The sequence below is a fragment of the Enhydra lutris genome, unplaced genomic scaffold, assembly GCF_002288905.1.
Source record: "Enhydra lutris kenyoni isolate GAN:26980312 unplaced genomic scaffold, ASM228890v2 scaffoldscaffold19, whole genome shotgun sequence".
Lineage (NCBI taxonomy): Eukaryota > Metazoa > Chordata > Mammalia > Carnivora > Mustelidae > Enhydra > Enhydra lutris.
Genome location: NW_019154103.1, coordinates 17,949,361 through 17,972,811, shown reverse-complemented (window position 1 = coordinate 17,972,811; position 23,451 = coordinate 17,949,361). Strand labels below are relative to the sequence as shown.

Genomic DNA, 23,451 nt, shown 5'->3' with positions numbered 1-23,451 from the left:
TGTGTGTGTGTGTGTGTGTGTGTGTGTGTGTGTGTGTGTGTGTGTGTGTATACACCATATCTTCTTTATCCATTCATCGATTGATGGACACAGGACTGTTTCCATAATTTGGCTATTGTAGATAATGCTGTTATAAACATCAGGGTGCATGTATCCCTTTGAATTAGTATGTTTGTATCCTTTGGGTAAATACCTAGTGTATTGCTGGATCATAGGGTAGTTCTGTTTTTAATTTTCTGGGGAACCTTCATACTGTTTTCTAGAGTGGCTGCACTAGTCTGCATTCCCACCAACAGTGCAAGAGGGTTCCCCTTTCTCCACATCCTTGCCAACACATGTTGTTGCTTGTGTTGTTGATTTTAGCCATTCTGACAGGTGTGAGGTGATATATTATTGTAATTTTTTACTTGGTTTTAAAGTTGTAAAATAGGGGCACCTGGGTGGTTCAGTTGTTAAGCATCTGCCTTCAGCTCAGGTCATGATCCCAGGGTCCTGGGACTGAGCCCAACATTGGTCTCTCTGCTCAAGTGGGAAACCTGCTTCTCCCTCTGCCTGCCACTCCCCCTGCTTGTGTTCCCTCTCTCATTGTGTGTCTCTCACTGTCGAATAAATAAATAAAATCTTAAAAAAAAAGTTGTAAAATTCAGAAAATTTGTTTGAGAAGAGCATTTCTAAAATAATTCATAACTAGTTGAGTAAGTAGTGTTTTGAAATAAATTTATTTTCTCTTAAAAATTACATGTCCAGTAATAGCCATATTTATATATACAATTATACCTTATTATAAAATTTTATATGGTACAAATATTTATATATTAAAGATTAAAAACTTTAGGAATACATTTTTCCCCCAAATAGAATGAAAAGGTAAGCATTAGGATTCTTAACATCTCTTACCTTACGTGGTCTTGATCAAGCCTAAGTTCTGTCCCTTGGTGAAAAGTCTATAAACATTTACATTTCATTACAGAAACTGTATACTTTAAAGGATCACATCTTAGAATTTTGGAGAGGTCCTCATCCTGTTTGCATTTTCCTTATGTACTTGACTTTATTTTCTCACTTTAAAATAACTGTAGTTTAATGCTAGGTTTGGATGTATAATTGTGTTTTCCTTTTCTTAATAAGAAAAGACAAAAACGAAGCATTAGAGAAGAGATTAAAATAGAAGAAACTTAAGTACTGAGAAAAGCCTCCTATATGAAACCCCGTGGTGACTGTAGATTAAATCCATGTAAATACAGTATCACTACTTGAAAAATGCGTGGTGTTTTAAAGTATCAAAGAAAACCATACTGAAACTTATAAGCAGTTATTTAAGTAGACCATATAATATGTGGCCTTTTGTGTCTGGTTTCTTTCACTTAGTGTAATGTTTTTGAGGTTCATCCAAGTTGTAGAATGTGTCAGTTCTTTATTCCTTTTTATGGCTGAGTATACATACACACAATGCATAACATACCCCAATTTGTCTATTCATTTATGTGCTGATTGGCATGTGGACTCTTTTTATCTTTTGACTGTTGTGAATAATGCTACTATAAACATTCATGTACAAGTTTCTGTTTTCATGTCTTTTAGGTATATATTTAGAAGCAGAATTTCTAAGCCATGTGACTATTGTGTGTTTAATTTTTTGAGGAATAGCCAAATTGTTTTCCATAGCAGTTGAACCATTTTGCATTCCCACCAGTAACATACAAGGGGTCATATTTCTCTACATCCTTGCCAACACTTGTCATTTTTATTAATTTATTCTTTGATTAAAGCTATCTTAAGTGGATGTGAAATGTTTTTTCATCATGTATTTCTTCAGTGACTAGAGATATTGAAAATCTTTTTATGTGCTTATTGGCTATTTTTATATCTTCTTTGGAGAAACTGTGATGTCCCTTGTCCACTTTTTATTTGGGTTTGTTTGTCTATGTGTTGAATTATAAGGGTTCTTTATATATTTTCATTATTAATCCTTTATCAGATATATGATTTGCAGAATTTTTCTCCATTCTTTAGGTTTTCCCTTGGCATTCTTGATAGTGTTCTTTAATGAACAAAAAAGATTATAATTTTTATGAAGTCCAATTTGTCTTTCATTTTTACTGCTCATGTTTTGGTGTGAAATCTGTGAATCAGTTGCCAAATTTGAGGTTATGAAGATTACCTCTGGTTTTTTTTTTTTTTCTTGTAATTTTACAGTTTAAGCTCTTATATTTAGGCCATTTATTTGAGTTAATATTTGTATAAGAAGTGAGGTACGGGTCCAACTTCATTATTTGTGTGTGGTTATTTATTTACCATTTGTTGGAAATTGTTCTTTCCCTATCGAATGGTCTTGTCAAAAATCAATGGGTTATGGATGATTGAGTTTATTTCTAGCTCTCAATTCTGTTCTGTTTGTCTCTATTTCTGTCCTTAGGTCAATACCGCACTTTTTTGTTAGGGTAGGTTTGTGGTACATTTTGAAATTGGGAAATGTGAGTTTTTCAGCTGCATTTTACTTTCTGAATATTGTTTTGGCTACTCAGAGTACCTTGTAGCTCCATATAAATTTGAGGAATTTAGTTATCTTTCTGGATTATTGTTATCTTAACCATATTCAGTTTTCTAGTTTGTGAACATGGGATGTATTTTCATTTATTTGGGGCAGCTTTAATTTCTTTCAGCAATGCTTTATAGTTTTCGATGTATAAGTATTTCACTTTCTTGGTTAAATTTATTCCCCAGTATTTTATTCTTTTGAATGCTATAGGAAATAAAATTGTTTTCTTAATTTCCAGATTGTTCATTGCTGCCATGTAGAAACACAACTAATTGTGTTATCTTGTACCCTGCAACTTTACTGAATTCATCTGTTAGCTCTAGTAGGTTTTTTGGTGTGTGTATGTGTGTGTGTAGATTCTGTGGGATTTTGTGTATATAGAATCATACCATTTACAAGCAGAAATTGGATGCATCTTATTTTTTTTCCTTGACTAATTGCTCTTGCTAGAATATCCAATACAATGTTGAATAGCAGTGGTGAAAGCATGCATTTTTGTGTTCTTGATCTTCGAGGGAAAGCTTTCATTCTTTCACTAGTTAAGTATGATATTAACTATGGGTTTTTTGTTTTTGTTTTTTTTTTTTATAAATTCCCCTTACTGTGTTGAGGAAATTCCCCCTTTATCCTAGTTTTTGGGAATTTTTTATCATGAGAATCGTTAGAAATTTGTCAGATGCTTTTTTGGGCCTGTATTGAGGTGATCATATAGTTTTTTTGTTGTTGTTGTTTTTTAATTCTGTTAGTGTGGTATGCATTACATTGATTTCCATATATTGAACTGCCATTGCATTCCTGATTTATATCCTGCTTGGTGATGGTGTATACTCTTTATTTTTAAAATTTTTAAAATTTATGTGGGCTGCATGCCCAGCATGGAGCCCAACATGGGACTTGAACTCGTGACCCTGTGATCAAGACCTGAGGTGAGATCAAGAGTTGGATGCTTAACTGACTGAGCCACCCAGGTGCTTTGATGGTGTATAATTTTAAAAATGTGCTCTTGGGGGACACCTGGGTGGCTTAGTTGTTAAGTGTCTGCTTTTGGCTCAGGTCACGATCCCAGGGTCCTGGGATGGAGCCCTATATTGAGCTCCCTGCTCAGCAGGAAGCCTGCTTTTCCTTTTCCACTCCCCCCGCTTGTATTCTCTCTCTCACTGTCTCTGTCTCTTTCAAATAAATAAATAAAATTTTTAAAGAAAAATGTGCTCTTGGAACTTGTGTGGTAGTATTTTGTTGAGGAATTTTGTATATATTCTAAGAGATATTGGTCTGTAGTTTTCTTATGGTATCTTTGTCTGACTTTGGTATCAGGTTAATGCAGACCTTATGAAATGTGTTAGAAAGAGGTCCCTCTCTGTTTTTTTGGAAGAGTTTAAGAAAGACTGTTGTTGGGGCACCTGGGAGGCTCAGTCAGTTAGGTGTCTGTCTTTGGCATAGGTCATGATCTCTGGGTCCTGGGATCGAGCCCCACATTGGTCTCCCTGCAGGAAAAAAAAGAAGAAGAAGAAGTAGAAGAAGAAGAAGAGGAAGAGGAAGAGGAAGAGGAAGAAGAAGAAGAAGAAGAAGAAGAAGAAGAAGAAGAAGGAATGTTGTTAATTCTTCTTTTAGGGATTGATAGAATTCACTACTAAAGCCATATGGTCCTGACTTCTCTTTTGTTAGGCTATTTTTATTAATTGACTCAATCTATTGTTACTGGTCTGTTAAGATTTTTTACTTTTTGAGTTAGTCTTGGAATTTCCTAGGAAGTCATATCATACATTTCATCTAGATTGTCTAATTTCTTGGTATAAAATTGTTCATAGTATTTTCTTATAGTCCTTTTAATTTCTATAAAGTTGAACTACAGTTCCTCAAATGTATATGAAATTGCAGGAGACTTCCAGTAGCCTAAACAATATTGAAAAAGTAAATGTATGTCCCTGCTTTCATCTCTTATTTCAGTTATTTGCAGTTTTTTTCTTAGTTTAGCTAAAGGTTTCTCATTTTTGTTGATTTTTGTTTTCGAAAACTGACCTTTGGTTTTATTGATTCCTTCTATTGCTTTTCTCTATTTTGTTTCTCTTGAATATAATCTTTATTATTTCTTTCCCTCTCTCAGCTTTGGGTTTTGTTTGTTCTTTTTCTAGTTCCTTAAGGTGTGAAATTGGGTTGTTGACATGATGTCTTTTTTAAATGGAGGTGTTTACAACCATAAATTTCCCACAGAACATTTCTTTTGCTGCCCCCCTATAGGTTTTGGTATGTTGTGTTTTTTTTTATTTTTTATTTTTATTTTTTAAAGATTTTTATTTATTTATTGACACAGAGAGAGGGGGAGAGAGATGGGGGAGAGATGGAGAGAGAGGGAGAAAACAAGCACAGGCAGGGGGAATGGCAGGCGGGGGAGAAGCAGGCTCTCCTCTCAGCAAGAAGCCTGATGTGGGGCTCAGTCCCAGGATTCTGGGATCATGACCTGAGCTGAAGGCAGTGGCTTAACTAACTGAGCCACCCAGTGCTCCGGTATGTTGCGTTTTTATTTTCATTTATCTCAAAGTATTTTTTTGTGTCTCCTAGTGATTCCTTATTTGATCTACTGGCTGCTTAAAAGTATGTTGTTTAATGTCCAGGTGTTTGAGTTTTCCAGTTTTCCTTCTGGTATTGATTTCTAGCTTCATCCCATTTTGGTCAGAGAAGATACATTGAATGATTTTGATTATTTTTTAAATTTTAAAATTGTTTTATTATGTGACATATGGTCTATTCTAGAGAATGTCCCAATGCATTTGAGAAGAACAGATACTCTGCCATTGGTGGATAGAGTGTTTTGTTCTGTCTTTTAGATCTAGTTGGGTTTATAGTATTATTCAAGTCCTTTCTTTCCTTACTAATTTTCTGTCTATGTATTCTATCCATTATTGAAGCAGGCTGTTGAAGTTTCCAACTATTACTATATACTGTATTTCTCCTTTCAATTATGTCACTGTGTTTGCCTCATATATTTTGAGACTTTGTTGATTCATGTGTATATGTTTATAATTTAAAAAATTTCATTAAAGTATAATTAACATACTATTATATTAGTTTCAGGTGTACAGTACAATGATTCAACAATTCTATACATTACTCAGTGTTCATCATGATAAATATGCTTTTTTTTTTAAAGATTTTATTTATTTATTTGACAGACAGAGATCACAAGTAGGCAGAGAGAGAGGAAGGGAAGCAGGCTCCCTGCTAAGCAGAGAGCCCAATGTGGGGCTTGATCCCAGGACCCTGGGATCGTGACCTGAGTTGAAGGCAGAGGCTTTAACCTACTGAGCCACTCAAGGGCCCCAATAAATGTACTCTTAATACCCTTTATCCCTTTCACTAGTCCCCCCAACCACCTTCCCCCTGGCAACCACAGTTTATGCTCTGTATTTAGGAATCTTTTTTCTTTGTTTTGTTATTGAAATTCCACATATGGGTGAAGTTATATAGTATTTGTTTTTGTCCGTCTGAGTTATTTCACTTAGCACTGTATCCCCTAAGTCCATCCATGTTGTTGCAAATGGCAAAAATCTCATTCTTTTTCATGGCCGAATAATATTCCATTGTATCTATACACCACATCTTCTTTATCCATTCAACTATCTATGCACACTTGGGTTGTTTCCATATCTTGTCTATTGTAAACAATACTGTAGTAAACATAGGGGTGCATATATCTTTTTGAATTAATGGTTTTGTATTCTTTGGGTAAATACCAAGTAGTGGAATTACTGGATCATATGGTAATTTTATTTTTATTTTGTTGAGAAACCTCTATACTGTTTTCCATAGTTGCCGCACCAGTTTGCATTCCCATGAACAGTGCATCAGGATTTCTTTTTCTCCATATCCTCACCACAGATATTTATAATTGTCATACCTTTGTGATGAGTTCACCCTTTGTCACTATAAAATGTCTTTCTCTGTGTCTTGCAACAGTTTTTGATGTAAAATCCATTTGTCTCATGTTAATATTGTAAACTGGGCTCCCTTTTTGTTACTATTGGCATGTAATACCTTTTTTCCTTCCTTTCAGTTTCAACCTGTGTTTTTTGGGTGTGAAATGAGTCTCTTATATACGGTTTATAGTTGTGTCATATTTAAAAAAAATTCATTCTACTAATAGTTGTCTATTATTTTTTCAATTTTTTATTTAACTTCTAGTTAGTTAATATACAGTGCAGTGTTGGTTTCAGGAGTAGAATTCAGTTATTCATCACTTATATACAACACCCAGTTGTATAAGTGCTCACCATATCAAGTGTCCTTCTAAATACCCATCACACATCTAGCCCTTCCCCCCACCTCCCTCTCTTACCTGTTTGTTTTCTATTTATAAGACTCTCTTATAGTTTGTTTCCTCTCTTCCCCCCACCATATGTTCATCTGTTTTGTTTCTTAAATTCCACATATGAGTGAAATCATATGGTATTTGTCTTTCTCTGACTTATTTCATTTAGCATAACACGTTCTAGTTCTATCCATGTTGTGAATGGCAATATCTCACTCTTTTTGATGGTTGAATAATATTCCATCGTTTATATATATACCATACTTTTATCCATTCACCAGTTGATGGACATTTGGGCTCTTTACATAGTTTGGCATATTGTTGATAATGCTGAGTAGCTGTCTTTTAATTGATGAGTTTAACCCTTAACTTTTATAGACATTATTTGTTATAAAGGACTTATTTCTGCCATTGTGCTATTTTTCTATGTGTCATGTCTTTTTTTGTTCCTCAAATTCCTCAAGTGCTGCCTTCTTTTGTGTTTGATTGATTTTTTCTAGTATACCATTTTGAGTCCCTCTTCATTAAAAATTTTTTTGAGTATAGTTGACACACAGTGTTACATTGGTTCAAGTATATTTATTTCTTTTTATGTATGGTTTTAGTTATTTTTTTAGTGGCTACTATGGGAATTACAGTTAACATCATAAATTTATAAAAGTTTTATTTGAATTGATACCAGCTAGCTTCAGTTGCATGCATTAACTCTATTCCTTTCTAGCTTTATCTTCTCCTTTATGTTGTTATTGTCACAAATTACATCTTTCTGCATTGTGTACCCATTAACATAGATTTATAATTATTATTTAGTGCATGTCTTTTAAATGATATAGGAAATAAAAAGAGTTGTATATAAAAAAAGCAATAATATTACGTTTTATATTACCCAGGTAGTTACCTTTATCAGTGATCTTTATTTCTTTGTATGGCTTTAACTTGCTGTCTATTATCCTTTAATTTCAGCCTAAAGTACTTCCATTAGCATTATTTACAGAGAACATCTACTACTAGTGAATTCCTTTAGCTTTTGTTTATCTGGGAATGTTGTAATCTCTTTTTCATTTTTGAAGCATTGTTTTGCTGAATACAGAATTCCTGGTTGACATTTTTTTCCCCTTTCAATTCTTTAAATATATATCCTCTTGTCATTTGGCCTTCATCTTTTATAAGAAAAAGGCCATTAATTTTTCTTGAGAATGCCTTGTATATGATGAATTGCTTATCTCTTGTTGCTTTCGAGATTCTTTGTCCTTCCACAAGTTGATAATAATGTGGTGTGGATTTCTTTGTTTGTCTCCTTAGAGTTTGTTGAGATTCTTGGATGTGTATAGTCATATCTTTTATCAAACTTAGGAAGCTTTTGGACAATATTTCTTCAAAAATTTTTTTTCTGCTCCTTTTTCTTTCTCTTCTCCTGGGACTCCCATAATGTATATATTGATATGTTGATGGTGTCCCATAGGTCTCTTAGGCCCTGTTCATTTTGCTTTGTTTTTATTTTTCTCCCCAGACTAGGCAATTATAATTGCTCTGGTTTAAGATGTGATGATTCTTTTTTTTTGCTTGCTTATATTTGCTGTTGAGTGCCTCTCATGAAATTTTTGTTTTAACTTTTGTACTTTTTAGCTCCATAATTTCTACTTTGATCTTTTTAATAATTTCTCTTTGTTGATATTCCTTATTTGTTCATACATACTTTTCCTAATTTACTTTGGTTCATTGTCCATGGCTTTCTTCAGCTCATTAAGCATATTTAAAGTAGTAAATTCAAGTATTTACATACTAAGTTCAGTATTGGGCGTTTTTAGGATGATTTCTGTTAATTTTTTTCTATGAATGAGTAGTATTTTTCCATTTGTGTGCTTTTTAATTTTCTTGTTGATATTTGGACATTTTGAATATTGTAGTGTAATTCTTGAAATAAAATTCTTCCTTATACACCAAGATTGCTATTGTTACTTGATGAAGGCTGCAGTCGTTCATTCATTTGTTTATTGATTTTTCCACATTGTTTTTGCAGACTGTATTTCTTGTCATCTGTGGTCACTGAAATCTGTATTCTGTTACCTCTGTGGTCAGCCACTGACCTGACAGATATTTCCTTAAATTCCTTGATACAGAGAGGGGAAAAAAATTTGAAAGGTTATTATGTCTCTGTGACTTCCTTCAGTGATGCAAGCAAAGCAACCTGATGGGTTGACTCAATGGCCAGGGCTCTGTGTTGGCCCTACAGTGAACTGCCATGTAGATCAAAACACAGACTTTTAGTTTTTAGAGAAAAAGGTCTTTAGTGTCTGCCCTGATGCCAGAAAGCTGCATCAGGAATTTAGGCTGTTGTCCCCATGGTTACTTTTGGCAGGGCTTATGTATTGTAGCTGCTATGTGTAATGCTGAAATTTACTAAAACTTAGTCTTTTCTTCATCAAGTACTCCCCTGGATGCTACAAGTGTTCAACTAGACTCCAGAGTTCTGAAATAGTTGTTTCTAACAAGTTTTTGTTTTTGTTTTTACCAGCTTGTAGTTCTTTTGGTGGAGGGACTGATTCTAGAGCTTCGTACTGTCATCGTCCATGATACCACTCCCTGCTGTGTTCATTTTTAAAAGTGTTCCTGTTCGGACAAAAAGTTTTATGGTCACCCATCGGTAAGTAAATGACAAGAGCAAGAAAAAGAGACGAAAAGAAGTTCTTATAGAAAGTATAAGCCATGAAGCTCATCAGTAAATATTTATTGACTGCTCAAAGAAAAGCTGTCAGATGAATGCTCCAGGTTTTTCTTAGTTTTAGTTCTATATAGTTTTTGCCTATTAGGAAGTTTTTATACAAGTCTAGCACAGTTTTTATACAAGTCTAGTACAGTGAATGCCTTTGTTAGGATTGACCAATCACATTGATTTTTATCATGAGTTTGGATACCGAGTATTATAACATGTAAATTAAGAGGTGGAATCTTTGGAACAGCTGTATCTCTTGTTCCTGACATGGTTGCCGTATTGTCTGTCTTTTTACTTGATCCTCTTCTCAAATCTGTAGGTGGGTTATGAGCAATTGCTTTATGGCTGTGTGCAGTCTATAGGCTGTATGTTATATAGGCCTGCTATAGACAATGCTCTTTAATTGGGCAGAAAAGTTGCCACACTGGCTTCCCTCCCATTTCAGAAAGATGAATACATGATGTTACTGCAGCATTTTGTCAATGCCAGCTCAAGGAGCAAGATCCTGGGATTGAAAATCAAACTAGGGACTCCAAATGGTGAGAAAGACCACTGCATTTTGATTATTGAGTTTGAACATATTTTTAATCATATGGAGGTGCTTTTTTGAACATGGATTAATATGTATTTACTCATTCTGGAAGTTTACTAGACTTCACCTGATTTTTAGAGTCCCCATTAAAGTTTTTGGTAACTACTTGGAAAAGAATAATAGAGTACCTTTGGAAAAAATGCTTTCCATGAGAGATCTTACATTGTCTGGCTGGCTGACTGTTTCTCTATCATGCATATATTCAGAATGCTACAAGTGATAGCAAATTTAATGCTTTTAAAATAGTGAATAAAAGTGGAAAAGTGAAAATGACTTGTTTACCTTTTTTTGTTCTGTATTTTAACATGCATAAATTAATGTTAGTGAACTTAAGTAAAATAATTTTCTATTTCTCTAAGTAGCCACATTTTGTGGTTGAATTTAAACTGTAGAAAGGGAGTTGATGGAACTACTATTAGAATATCAGCTGTATCTTATGAAAGGACTGCATATAGTATCTTGATAGTATTAAAACTTCTTTAAAATATTTTTAATTAGGGACGCCTGGGTGGCTCAGTTGGTTAAGCAGCTGCCTTCGGCTCAGGTCATGATCCCAGCGTCCTGGGATCGAGTCCCACATCAGGCTCCTTGCTTGGCGGGGAGCCTGCTTCTCCCTCTGTCTCTGCCTGCCATTCTGTCTGCCTGTGCTTGCTCTCTCTCCCTCTCTCTCTGACAAATTTAAAAAAAAAAATATTTTTAATTAGGGGCGCCTGGGTGGCTCAGTGGGTTAAAGCCTCTGCCTTCGGCTCAGGTCATGATCTCGGGGTCCTTGGATCAAGCCCCGCATCGGGCTCTCTGCTCAGCGGGGAGCCTGCTTCCTCCTCTTTCTTTCTGTCTACTTGAGATCTCTGCCTGTCAAATAAATAAAATCTTTAAAAAATATATATTTTTAATTATAATTAAAATGTCTAAGTTTTAGTCATCTACAAAACAAAATAGTTTTAATCTTTTCTATAGTTTTCCATGTGATTTCAGTGTTGTGTATATTAGTATTGGTACTTGAGTTTAATATTACTTTTGCTAGCATTAAAATTGTTAACACCGTAGCTTTGTAATGCATATTTGAATATTTTAATTATGTTTCTATAAACAGCTTTGCTAATGTTATATTTTCAGTGAATATGATGGGCCTTCTGTTAGTGCTGGCATTTAAACAATCTTGCTTTCTATTTTTCTGTTACATATACAATGCAAAATATTCCCACCTGAGATTTCCCCAAAATTTCACTTGGGAAACAGAACAAATTTGAAGGATATTTTCTGTATGTTGCTCAAATCAAGCTTTGCTTTGAATCAAGCCAAATGATGAAAACATAGTCCAACCTTCTTTCTAGCAAAATGCAATTACCTCTAAGGCCTATAGTAAAAAGACCAACTAATTGAGAACACTTGTCTTTGTTTTCAGTTAGCAAAAATTCTTAATAAGAATGTCCATTTTCTAAATTCAAAAAGGTGGGTTTTTTTTTAATGAATTAAAAGTTGGGAGCCCTAAAAATTAAAGCATATGTAGGTTACTCTCTTTCTCAAGGGGACATATACTACTGCTGTGCTCGTGTGAAGTAATAATGAGACACCATAAGCAAACAGTAGATGATTCATGTCAGATGGTTCTTCAATAATGTTAGGGGGGAAAAAGCAGCTGATGTATGGGATATTGAAGGAAGATTAAGTTGTTAATGTATATTAGTATATTCTTAATTTCCTTTTAATTGAAAAAGACATATTGACTTTAATTAGAACCATTTCACAGGAACTGTCAATTAGCACATGTCAAACTAGTTAATTCAGAACAGAATTCTTTTAATTAGGGTCTGCTTTCCTTTAACTATGGGGCCAATGAAATCAGCCTTTCCTTATCTAGATTTTAAATGTCTCTAAGACATATAATACAAATGTAGACTCTTATCTATTATTAGAAGCCCATATGGATAACATTAAAATGATGATGCTGGCATTGTTCATGCAGCACAAATCAGAGTCCCTTTATGACTGTTAGAAAAAAAATGACTTTGAACAAAGACTATTTTAAATACCAGATTTATCCTACTTTAAAGAGACTACAAAATTTATGACATGCATGTTCACATTTAAAGTATTATTTAATACGTCTGCTCAAATAAATGGGCCTATTCAAACGTTTTGTGTGTTCTATCAGCCGAAGACACATAAAACATTGTCAAGCCATACAACAACATTTTTTCCTTAAATGAACTGTAATCAAAAAGGGAAAACAGACTGAATGATTTTTTTTTTTGCACAACATAAAAATAACATTGTTAACTTTCATTGCATCCAAAGATTTAATATGAATAGTTGATATGGTGACTAAACCACTAGTGGTGAGCTAATATGATCTTAGTAATCAGGCAGTGTAAAATCTGAAACTTGGCTTTTTCTTAATGTGCTGTTATGGAATTGGAACATCTTAGTTACATTTGGCATGAGGATGAGCATGTACAGTGAGCTTGGTGGAGCCAGGCTGTATGGTGTTAACCTACAAAATAGGTATACTCAATATTAGAAGATTTTTTAAAAAAAGATTTATTTATTTTAGAGAGAGAGAGTGCAGTGTGGGGCAGGGGCAGAGGGAGAGAATCTTCAAGCAGATTCCTTGCTGAGTATAGAGCCCAACACAGGGCTTGATCTCACCACCCATGAGATTGTGACTTGAGCCAAAACCAAGAGTTGATGCTTAACCAACTGAGCCACCTAAGCTCCCCAAAAGAAGATTTTAAGTGGTGTATAAAGGAAAATTAATGTGAAATCTAGCTTACTTTATCATGTGAGATTTAACCACTATTTTTCTGAGAGTAAGCAAGGATTACAGGAATTAATAAAGCAGAGTATTTAATAAGCTAATGTTTGGATTCCAAAGAGAATTATCTAGTATGTACACTCATATTTGTTCATTTGTGGTAGGTGCATTTAACTTAATGATAACCATATCTAAAGTGTGCTATAGTTTAACTATCAGTAGATGCATTTGTGGCAGTGAATTAAATGGAGAACTGTAGTAGTCTGCTTTTGGTTAACAGACCAGACAACAAGAGCAGTAAACCAAAAGGTGAAAAAAATGCAGCCAAAAAACCCCTTTTCTTCCAGAGTTGATGTCTTTCTTTTGAACCGTTCTTAGAGGTACCTCAGCTCTCTGCTGTGTTTGAGTGACACAGCTTACATTTAGCAATTCCATATTTTGTTTCAGTCTGTAGCTTTTAACTTTTTTTGGTGCCATATAGTCACTTGAGTCTGTGATTAAAGATAGTCCTCTTACCAGAAAAATGGGCATAGGCATACATGCACTCAATGTTCAGGGTGGGAAATTTTTTAAAAAAAGATTTTATTTGTTAATTTGACAGAGAAACAGTGACAGAGGGAACACAAGCAGGGGGAGTGGGAGAGGGAGAAGCAGGTGACCCACTGAGCTGGGAGCCCCATGCAGGTCTCAATCCCAGGACCCTGGGATCATGACCCGAGCGGAAGGCAGATGCCTAATGACCGAGCCACCCAGGTGCCCCCGGGGTGGGAAATCTTAATAAAAAATAAATTGGTACAGCCTGTGAAGGATGAAACCTCAGTTGTAATTGACTACTTGTAGTGTCACAGGCACTGTGCTTGGTCTGGGAATGTAACAATGAATAAAATGAGCTACCTTAACATCTGAGTAACTGTGACAAGTTATTTAAACATTTTCAGAAATTACTATGTGGTTCTTTTTTTTTTTTTTTAAGCTTTTTTACTTTCTGAACCGGTTAAAAATTGACCTATATTTACAAATCTTACACAAGTTTTAAATGTGACAAGATTGACAATTTTACATAAAAATTGCCTGGAAAATATAGTTATTAAAACAGTAGATGAGACTAATTTTATAAGTTTAATTCAACAGATTTTATTATTTCCATCTTAATTATAATTCTATCTTGGTTAATAATCTTAGGTGATATTAAATAATACTACAATATTGGTCCATATTTTTCTGTTTATTCACTTAAATTATATAATTTATTATTATTTATGAAGAAGACATAAGGCATACTGATAAAATTTTTATGAGATGGTCTTATTTAAACTTTAAACTGTACAAATAATCTTGGGTGTGCTGGTAATTAATTTCTTGATTATCCATGAGTCACTTATCCATTCTGTGCCAGAGTTTAAATTTGAACACACTTTTGAGAATTATCAACACATCCAGAATCTGTTATTTCACTAGATACTCTTAATTCTTTTTATCTTCAGAGGGGTAATTTTTGGGGTATGTGAGCATGCACACATTTAATCTTATTTAAGGGTCTACTGTAGTGCTGCTGAATATATATGTATAAAGTATACTTACTTGGTGTGCTTTAGTCCCACTCTGCTCCTTGATTGTCTATAGCAGTTTAAATTGCTTTGTCTATTTCAGCATATGTGAAGTTGACCTTCGGTGCATTCATCAGTGACAAAAATTTTGACTTTGGAAATTTACAGGAGACATGAGCCTTAACTTGGTTTAATGATTTAAATGGTATAGATGGTGTAGATTTCATATATTGGTAAAAATAGGCAAAAATTATTCAGAGCATATGTTTGTGAATCAAAAAAATACCAATTTAACTCTGACTTTGTTAGCAGCATTTTAACAGATTATTTAAATTATTAGGAGCTATTATTTCAAATAGTTTTATGCAAATAGGAAAATTATAGAAATTGCTGGAATGCTTTATGTAAAGGAAAGTAGTTTACAGATTAAAATTTTTAATTGTTGAATTTTGGGGCACCTGGGTGGCTCAGTGGGTTAAAGCCTCTGCTTTCGGCTCAGGTCATGATCTCAGGGTCCTGGGATCGAGCCCCACATTGGGCTCTCTGCTCAGCAGGGAGCCTGCTTCCCCCCCCCCCCCTCTGCCTGCCTCTGCCTACTTGTGAGCTCTATCTAATAAATAAATAAAATATTTAAAAAAAATTTTTAATTGTTGGATTTTAAGAGTTAAATGGAAATTTTCTTAATTATTTTATCTACTTATAGATCCTTAATCAATATGGCATTGACTAAATGCACCACCCTGTATGTGGTATTTCTTTCTCCATATATATGTAACTATTCCCACCTCTGGCATACACACATCTTTTCTATCTAATGATCAATAGTTGTCTAACATGTTAATTATATATTATATTATAATTTAGTAAATTTAATTTTTTATATCTTGAGTGAAAGCATATTCATCTATCTTTTGCAAAGTGACAGGGAAATATTTACATATGTACCTATATATATAGAGAGAGAGAGAGGAGAGTCACCTATTCTCCATTTGGTTCAGTACCACCAAATATTTATTAAACACCTCTTATTTTCAGAAACAGTTAATATTAGGCATTATCTTGTTGAATGTTAGTTAAAATGTTTATTTGCCTTGCTCTTGACTATGTAGAATGTGGTAAAAACGAGTAATTTTCAGTAAACTAGCAGTTGCCTCTTTCAAAATTATTTAGTGTTTTATAGCTAAAATATTTTCAAGACTTATGCAGGATGAACAATCCCACCATTATAGTTACTTCCTTTCTTTCACTGATATCATTAGGGGTTCTGGCATATGGAAAAGCTGGGTTCAAATTCCAGTATCAGCATTTAGTACCTTCGTAAACTTAGATAAATAGCCTAACTTCTGAGGTTCAATTACCTCCTCTAAAAAACAGGGATAATAACACGTACTTTGTAAGGTTGTGTGGATTAAATGGAGTCTATAAGGGGTTTAGTGTCTTGTTTTTTACATACTCAATAAATACTGGTTCCTATCCCTTTCTCAGTTTTGTTGTACTAATTGCCTCTACTGAGAAATGCAGTGTTTTATTGTACTAATTGCCTCTACTAAAAGAAATTTGTTAAATAAATTTACCCCTAGATGGAAAAACAAATTGTGAACATGAATGCTCTACTATTTTGATAGTTAATAGGTATTAACAGGGGAAGGGTTATCTCTGTCCTTGGTGCTTCTAGTGAAGCCAACTGATGATGACAGTCATTTAGTTAGGACAAGGAGTCCTTTCTTCACCATTTATGTGAAATATTTTATGACTATCAATGAAATCCCTTTTAACAAAAGCAATTTGTTTATAATAGTTCAATATAGAATATTCAGATATTCTTTTTTTTTCCTTCAGTAAGCTGTGTGCCCAATGTGGGACTTGAAGTCATGACCCCAAGATCAAGAGTTGCATGCTGTACTGACTGAGCCAGCTCAGCACTCCCAAATATTCCTGAATAGCAATATTAGCTTCTAAAAATGTAAAAAAATAAATAAAATAGCCCATAATTGTACCAGCTAGAGGAAATCACTGTAAATATTTTGGTGCACTTTCTGTGTATGTGCTGAGAATTTTATTAGGTCATTACATTTTATTCATAATTATGATTTAAATGGCTGCACAGTATTCATTTTTTAAACTAAGTTCTTTTTGACGTTTGCATTTTTTCCTGCCCCAGTAAGTAAATTTAAGATGTACATCAATCTCTCTCTGTATATATCTATATCTATATCTATATGAACTTTATATGTATTTCTTATTTTTTCTTTAGGACAATTCTTAGGAGTAGAATTATTGGTCAAAGAAAATTAACACTAATATTTGATATATATTAACCCAAGTTGCTTTCTAGAGAAGTGTCAATTTTACTCCCACTACCCCCAAATATGACTTTCTGACAAAAGAGTGAATTGCTTTTTGAATATACAGTTTGGCTAGATGTTATGTCAATTGATTAATGTATAGTTTTTGGTTAATTGATTATTGCCTAATTGATTCAGTTTGGCACTAATTTAGGAAGAGGCCAGATAACATTTTAATGACCCATGTGATCTCACCAGAAATTTACTGAAGATAGCATTTAATTTAAAAGTAATATTTAAAGTAACATTTGGTGTAAGTGGTAGCTGGTATGCCAATTTGACTTAGTCATATTTTGATTTTTATGTGTTATGAAGTCTCTTTGGGGCTAATTTCTATAGCAATTTTTAGAGGAAAATGAGATTTTTCTAATGTGCAATTAAAGTATTTGCATTATCGGAGATATATAGAGAGAAACTTAAGGATAAAAGTCAGCTCATTTTGTTTTGTAGTAAAATCAGAAATAGGAAAAATATGCTAACATGATAATATCTAATGAGGGAAATGTTCCATGCAGATGTCTGTTTTTCTATTAATCCCTAAAATGACTCTGTGCTTTTATTTATATGGGTAATATCAGACACAAGCATGTTACTAAGACTATATAGCCACTTACAAAAAAAGATAAGCACAATATGAGTTTAAAATTTTACTAAATTCTGCTTTAAAGGTGATTTAAATCTTAGATAATGTAAGATTTGAAATTTCGACAAAGATATAGTGTCTGTGTATGCTACTTCTGAGAGTCACTTAGGTATTTTTCTCTTGTTTAGCTGCATTTACCACAGCTTGTTGAACATAGGGAAGTGAGAACTGGGTCCTGTATGATGGATCTTCTATGGGACACAGAGAAATATAATTTTACTTAGTTATTTTTTAAGCCTCTATCTAGGCATCCTGCAACCAATATTATTATTTTTTTGAATAGTATACAGATAAAGTCATAAGCTCTCAAGCTAACAAAAAGGGCATGTGGAAGGAAAGAGAAAATACAGTTTTGTTTTCACTGTTGTCAGTAGGAATTTTCATGTTTTCTTTGTACATTGGGCACCTTTTCGTGTTCATTGTACTACACTGATAGCATTGTTGCATTTCATTAACACCAGCTTAGTGAAAATGAAAGAAAGAATATTTTGCTGTTCTTACTATTGTTCTAGATTTCTGTTCTGTAAATACTTAACCTTTTATAGTTATGAGTTATTTCAGAATAGAAATGCTTTTAGGACATGTATTTTGTTTTAAGCTAGATTAGGCTGCTAAATAAAGTAAATTTGGACCTTTCCTGCCACAGTTGGTAAATATGATGTGGTAATACAGACAAATACAGTTGTTATATTCTGCACTTTTCATTTTCTTTATTGAACACATGTCAATGAAGGCACAGCTTTTGTAAGGACTGGGGAGAGACATATACAGAAATGATCACCCCTTTGTAATAGCATTCAGTATTGGAACTCACAAAAGCAAGTAATAAAGTCACTCTGCTAGCTACACATATTTTATACTTACTCTGTCAGATTTGATAATATTTTAGGCTTGAATGTGCAATGAGAGAGAAAGGGAGTGTGGGTTTGGGGATTTAGATGACATAGGGAAAGATGTAGAGGAGAATAATGCTCTAGGTATTTGATTTTTAATTTGTAGAATTAACTTTTTTTTTTCCTCTTAAGCCTTGAACTTATGGTTTTAATTGAAGTTAATTTAAGCATAGTTACCAAAATAGTGAAATAAATCATTTATGACTTGATATCTTGTTTGTTATTGAATATATTGATTAGCTGTAAGTAGGACATCATGTAGTTTATAAATCTTAATGCTTTGTCATTTGTGAATATATCTGATATTAAAAAAAAATAAACCCATTCTCCCTGCTTGGATTTTTCTTTGCTTTGGAGGATTAATGGGCAAAACATGATCTTCATTATGAATTTCTCCTAAAATTTTGATTTACAGTTTACTTTCTCAAGACTCAGTTTGAATTATAGGGATCATGTTCTAGCTGTAACCTCTTATGAGAGGTTTCCAAATGAGTAAGTTGACCTTCTGGGATAAGAAATTTTGGGAGGTATTTGAAATTAATAGATGCTATTATATTGCCTGTTGCTAATGTGTTAGAGTTTATTCTTTAAAAAGTCCAGTTGAATGCCAGTGTCATTTGGTGAGGTGTGGGAATATACAATCATTTATAAGCTTGATGATACTGTTTTGTCAGTTTTCTCTTCTCTTTTCTTCTTTTCTTTCTTTTCTCTTCCTCCTTCTCCCCCTCATCTTCCTCCCCACTCCCGCCTCCCTGTCCTTCTCCTCCCCCTCCTTCTCTTTTATGTATTTTTATTATAGTTTTATTTATTTTAATAAAATTTTAATGAATAAAATTATTCAATTAATAAAAATTTAATAAAATTAAAAATTAATAAAATTTTAAAATGAAATTATTTATAATATAAATTTATAATATAAATAAAAATTATTTATTTTATTATAGTTTATTATATGAAGAATATGAAGAATAAGCTATATTATTATAGTTTATTCTTCAAAAAGTTCAGTGAATGCCAGTGTCATTTAGTGAGGTGTGGGAATATACAGTCATTTATAAACCTGATGGTACTCTTTTGTCAGTTTTCTCTTCTCTTCTCTTCTCTTCTCTTCTCCCCTTTTCTTTCTTTTCTCCTCCTCTTCCTTCCTCTCCCCCCCCCTTCCTCCTTCTTCTTCCTCTTCAACATTAATAGGCACCAAGATCAACTTAAAAAAAGGTAATGTCAGGCTTAGGATTTTAGCAAATATACTTTAGTGAATATGTCATGAGTTTTTTAATGGAGTGTAAGGATAAAAGTCAAAGATGTTGGTTGTTTTTTGTAAAACACGGTGCCTATAGTTAACAATATGATAGTTGAACTTTAAAATATGTTAAGAGGATAGATCTCATGTTAATTGTTCTTAAGACAGAACAAAAACAAAGACACAAGAGAAATAGTATTTATAGGAAAGTTTTGGAGATAATACATATGTTTATAGTAACTTGACAGTGGCGATGGTAAGGGTGCATGTGTATGTCCAAACCCATCACAATGCATACATTAAATATGTGCAATTTTAATATATCAATTATACCTCAATAAAGATAAGCAATGCATGTTGATTGTATTTTAAAGATATATTCTGGAGAAGGTAGAGAAGAAAATTAAACAGATGAAGTCATAAAGCATTCTGTTCTTGATGTAAGAGTTTGTGAAAGTGAATGGCTTTATGATTCCGTTTCAGTCTATTGCCTTCATGATGGGTGTGATACTGCTGATAATGATGTTGGTGTTCTTCTTGGCATTTAAAGGAATATCAAATATATTCTTAATAGTTTCTCATTAGAGAGCATTTATTCTGCTGGGGCTGATTCATAGGAAGAAAAACTCAGAGTGTAATCTACAAGTGAAAAACTATGACAGAGGAAGCAAAGAGGAGGAGGGAAAAGAGAGTAGACACTGAGAGTAAACTTTAGAGAAAGGAAGATGAGGGAAAATAGATGGGATTAAAAAAAGAGTTTTTTTTCCTTTCTGTTTAGGCCTCAACCAGCTGCAGCCTGGCTTCCTTTTGCATCCATCCTGCCAATCATCCTCAAGCTACTAAAAAACTCTAATTCTGGTGCTAATCCAGTTCCTCCAGCCTTTAACCTTTTCTAGCCACAGGTATTCCAGGTTCATATGGCTACCATAACTATTACTGTTCTTTGTATTCCTCATTCCATTGTCATTATTTGAAACCTTTCTTGAATATTCAAATATTCCCACTTAGTTAACTAAACAGATTCACTTCCATGATAATTCATTGTTATGCCAGTCATTGTTTATGCCAGGCACATTCTAGGCTCTAGATGTGTAACAGTTAATGAGATGAAGTCTCAGTTCTTATCAAGCTTACATTAAAACAGGTAAGTATATATTTGATTTGCTGTGGGGAGAACAAAAAAGCAAGTAAGGGGGATAGAGAGTAATGGACTCTACTACTTCAGAAAGCATTGTTAAAGAAGTTTTCTCTCTGGAGGTGATATTTAAACAGAAGTCTGAATGATGTGCAGGAACAAGCTATATGAGTTTTACAGCAGTACGCACCTGGCAGCAGGATGAGACAAGTGCATAGTCGTAGGTTTGAGGTCTTCAAAGGTCAGCAAGGAGTGCAGTGGATGAATGGGGAGGGGTAGGAAATGGGGTTAAGAGTTAGGCAGAGACAAATAATGAAAAGGCTGATAGACCAAAGAAAAGTTTGTGGATTTTATTCTAAGAGTGATGGCAAGTCATCATTTGTCTGAATTGCTAGGATTAATTGCAACAGGGTAGATCTCAGTATTAATCATGTTTAATCAGACAATGTGTGCTTAAATTTCTAAGAATATATTGAAGGGATAATTAAAAGCCTTGTCTTTTATTTTAAAATGCATAGTTTCTAATTATTTTCTGGAAATTAAGGGACTATGTGTGTGGTCATTTTAGAAAAATTAGAAATGCAATTTTTAAAAAAGATTTTATTTATTTGACAGAGAGAGATCACAAATAGGCAGAGAGGCAAGCAGAGAAAGAGGGGGAAGCAGGCTCCTTGCTGAGCAGAGAGCCCAATACAGGGCTTGATCCCAGGACCCTGGGACCATGACCTGAGCCAAGGCAGAGGCTTAACCCACTGAGCCACACAGGTGCCCCAGAAATGCAATTTTAAAAAACCCAAACACTCACACACTGTGACAACCTCTCTGCTTCCACCTTGTTAATGTCTCAGATAAACACATTCCCTAATGTTAAAAATGGATTCTGGTGGTACTATTATTGTATTTATTTAAATAGTTCCAGAATGAGTAAGTTTTGCTCATTTTGTTTAGTGTTACCAATCATTTACACTTGCCCTAAGATAATTTATTACTTGCAAAATGAATTTGGGAAAGTCAATAAATGTGTTTGATAATTCAGTCAATCTAGTGAAATTGTTAACAGAGGTCATCTGAACAGTTTAGTTCTCTAGTCTTTCAAGTAATTTGAAGTCTTATGCTCTGATAGTCTGTCTTTAGGGCATATTACCAAATACAGTATTTGGCACAATTTATCCAAAGAAAGAAAATAAAATGCTTCCCCCTTCCCTTGATAACCTCCCTGCTTACAACAGATGGTAGAAGTACATCTGTCTACAATGTCAGATGTTCAAGGGATATACTTTCTGTTATTTTTTTGAAACTCAAGTTTCTATTTTGAACTTCTGTTCTGCCTAGGTGACTGAAATTTTAATCTTAACTCGAGGTCTCTTACTTTTTCCATTTTTCTTACCTCTGTTAATTTTTGAATGGGAGTGGTGGGCCAAACTAGACATCTTCATCTTTTCACAGTGGTGGCAATTGTAGAAATGTTCACCCTTTCATTTTATTTCTGAAGTTATGGGTCATCATCATAGGTTGCTGCTCTTTCCTCATTCTCATCCACAAGGTATTAGCTGGTAAAGCAACTCTTCTTAGAATTTCCATGCTATTGATAACATTGTAATCTTTCTGTGGTCCCCAAACTCCACTAATATATGGAGAATTCTGTGAGACTGCCCCTTGTCTAAGCTTTGCTGGGCTGGAGTGGGGCCCGAGAAATTCTGAGGATAATACCTTGTTTGCCTGTTACAATATCCCTTTCAGTTCTGTGGGATCTTCCTACCGTCCTGAATCTGTACCTAGGAAGCAGGCCACAGATTGCCTCTGTTCTCTTATAAGAACAGTTGTCTAAAGCCATCATTCCTTTGACTCTTCTTTTCCCCATTCAGGGAATCTTCATCAAGTTTAGAGAGTGAGGAAGTCTTGTTTTTCTTTGTTTTGTTTTTAGAGTGCTCTGAATTTTTTTTCTGTGCCAAATACTGCAAAAACATAGGCTGACTTTGACCCAGAGGAGTGCATATTACTTGGGAAGTATTTAAAAAATTGGGAAAATTCACATAAAAATCTGAATTTCCAGATTTTTGGGTGTGGGGTAGAAAGAATTATCTGGCAACACTGGATCCACATTTCTATATGCTAAAAATCAGTTGGAGCTATATAGTGGCTCCTTAACAGGGTTTGCTCATTCCAATCCCCACATTCCCTTTTTTGTTTGGGAAGCATATGTTCTGAGTCCTTCCTATTTTTCTCAAGGCCCAGGATTTTGAAATTCATAGGTTAGGAAAAAGACTCCTTATTTCTCCTTTCCGCTGCCACTGCTTTTCCTGAGGCAAGGTGAGCCTAGCCACTGCTTGAGTGGAGGAAAAAATTAGCTAGTATTTAAAAATTGTTAAACCCCACTACAAGGTATTATCAGAATTTTATTTTACTTATTGAAAAATGTCAAGTTGATTTTTAAAGATTTTATTTATTTATTTGACAGACAGAGATCACAAGTAGGCAGAGAGGCAGGCAGAGAGAGAGGAAGGGAAGCAGGCTCCCTGCTGAGCAGAGAGCCCGATGCGGGACTCGATCCCAGGACCCTGAGATCATGACCTGAGCCAAAGGCAGTGGCTTAACCCACTGAGCCACCCAGGCGCCCTCAAGTTGATTTTTAAAAATGAACTTTATTGGGGTACCTGGGTGGCTCAGTGGATTAAAGCCTCTGCCTTCGGCTCAGGTCATGGTCCCAGGGTCCTGGGATCGAGCCCCACATCAGGCTCTCTGC

The 23,451-nt window shown here is 34.2% G+C and overlaps 1 long non-coding RNA gene across 1 annotated transcript in view; it reads left to right on the top strand.

The window, feature by feature from the left end:
* The window catches only part of LOC111148402, a 72,583-nt gene that overhangs the window by 310 nt on the left and 48,822 nt on the right, over positions 1-23,451 (top strand). Inside the window, exon 2 of the long non-coding RNA XR_002640694.1 lies at positions 9,361-9,489. This is a non-coding gene — a long non-coding RNA (uncharacterized LOC111148402). The remainder of the gene's footprint in view (positions 1-9,360; positions 9,490-23,451) is intronic.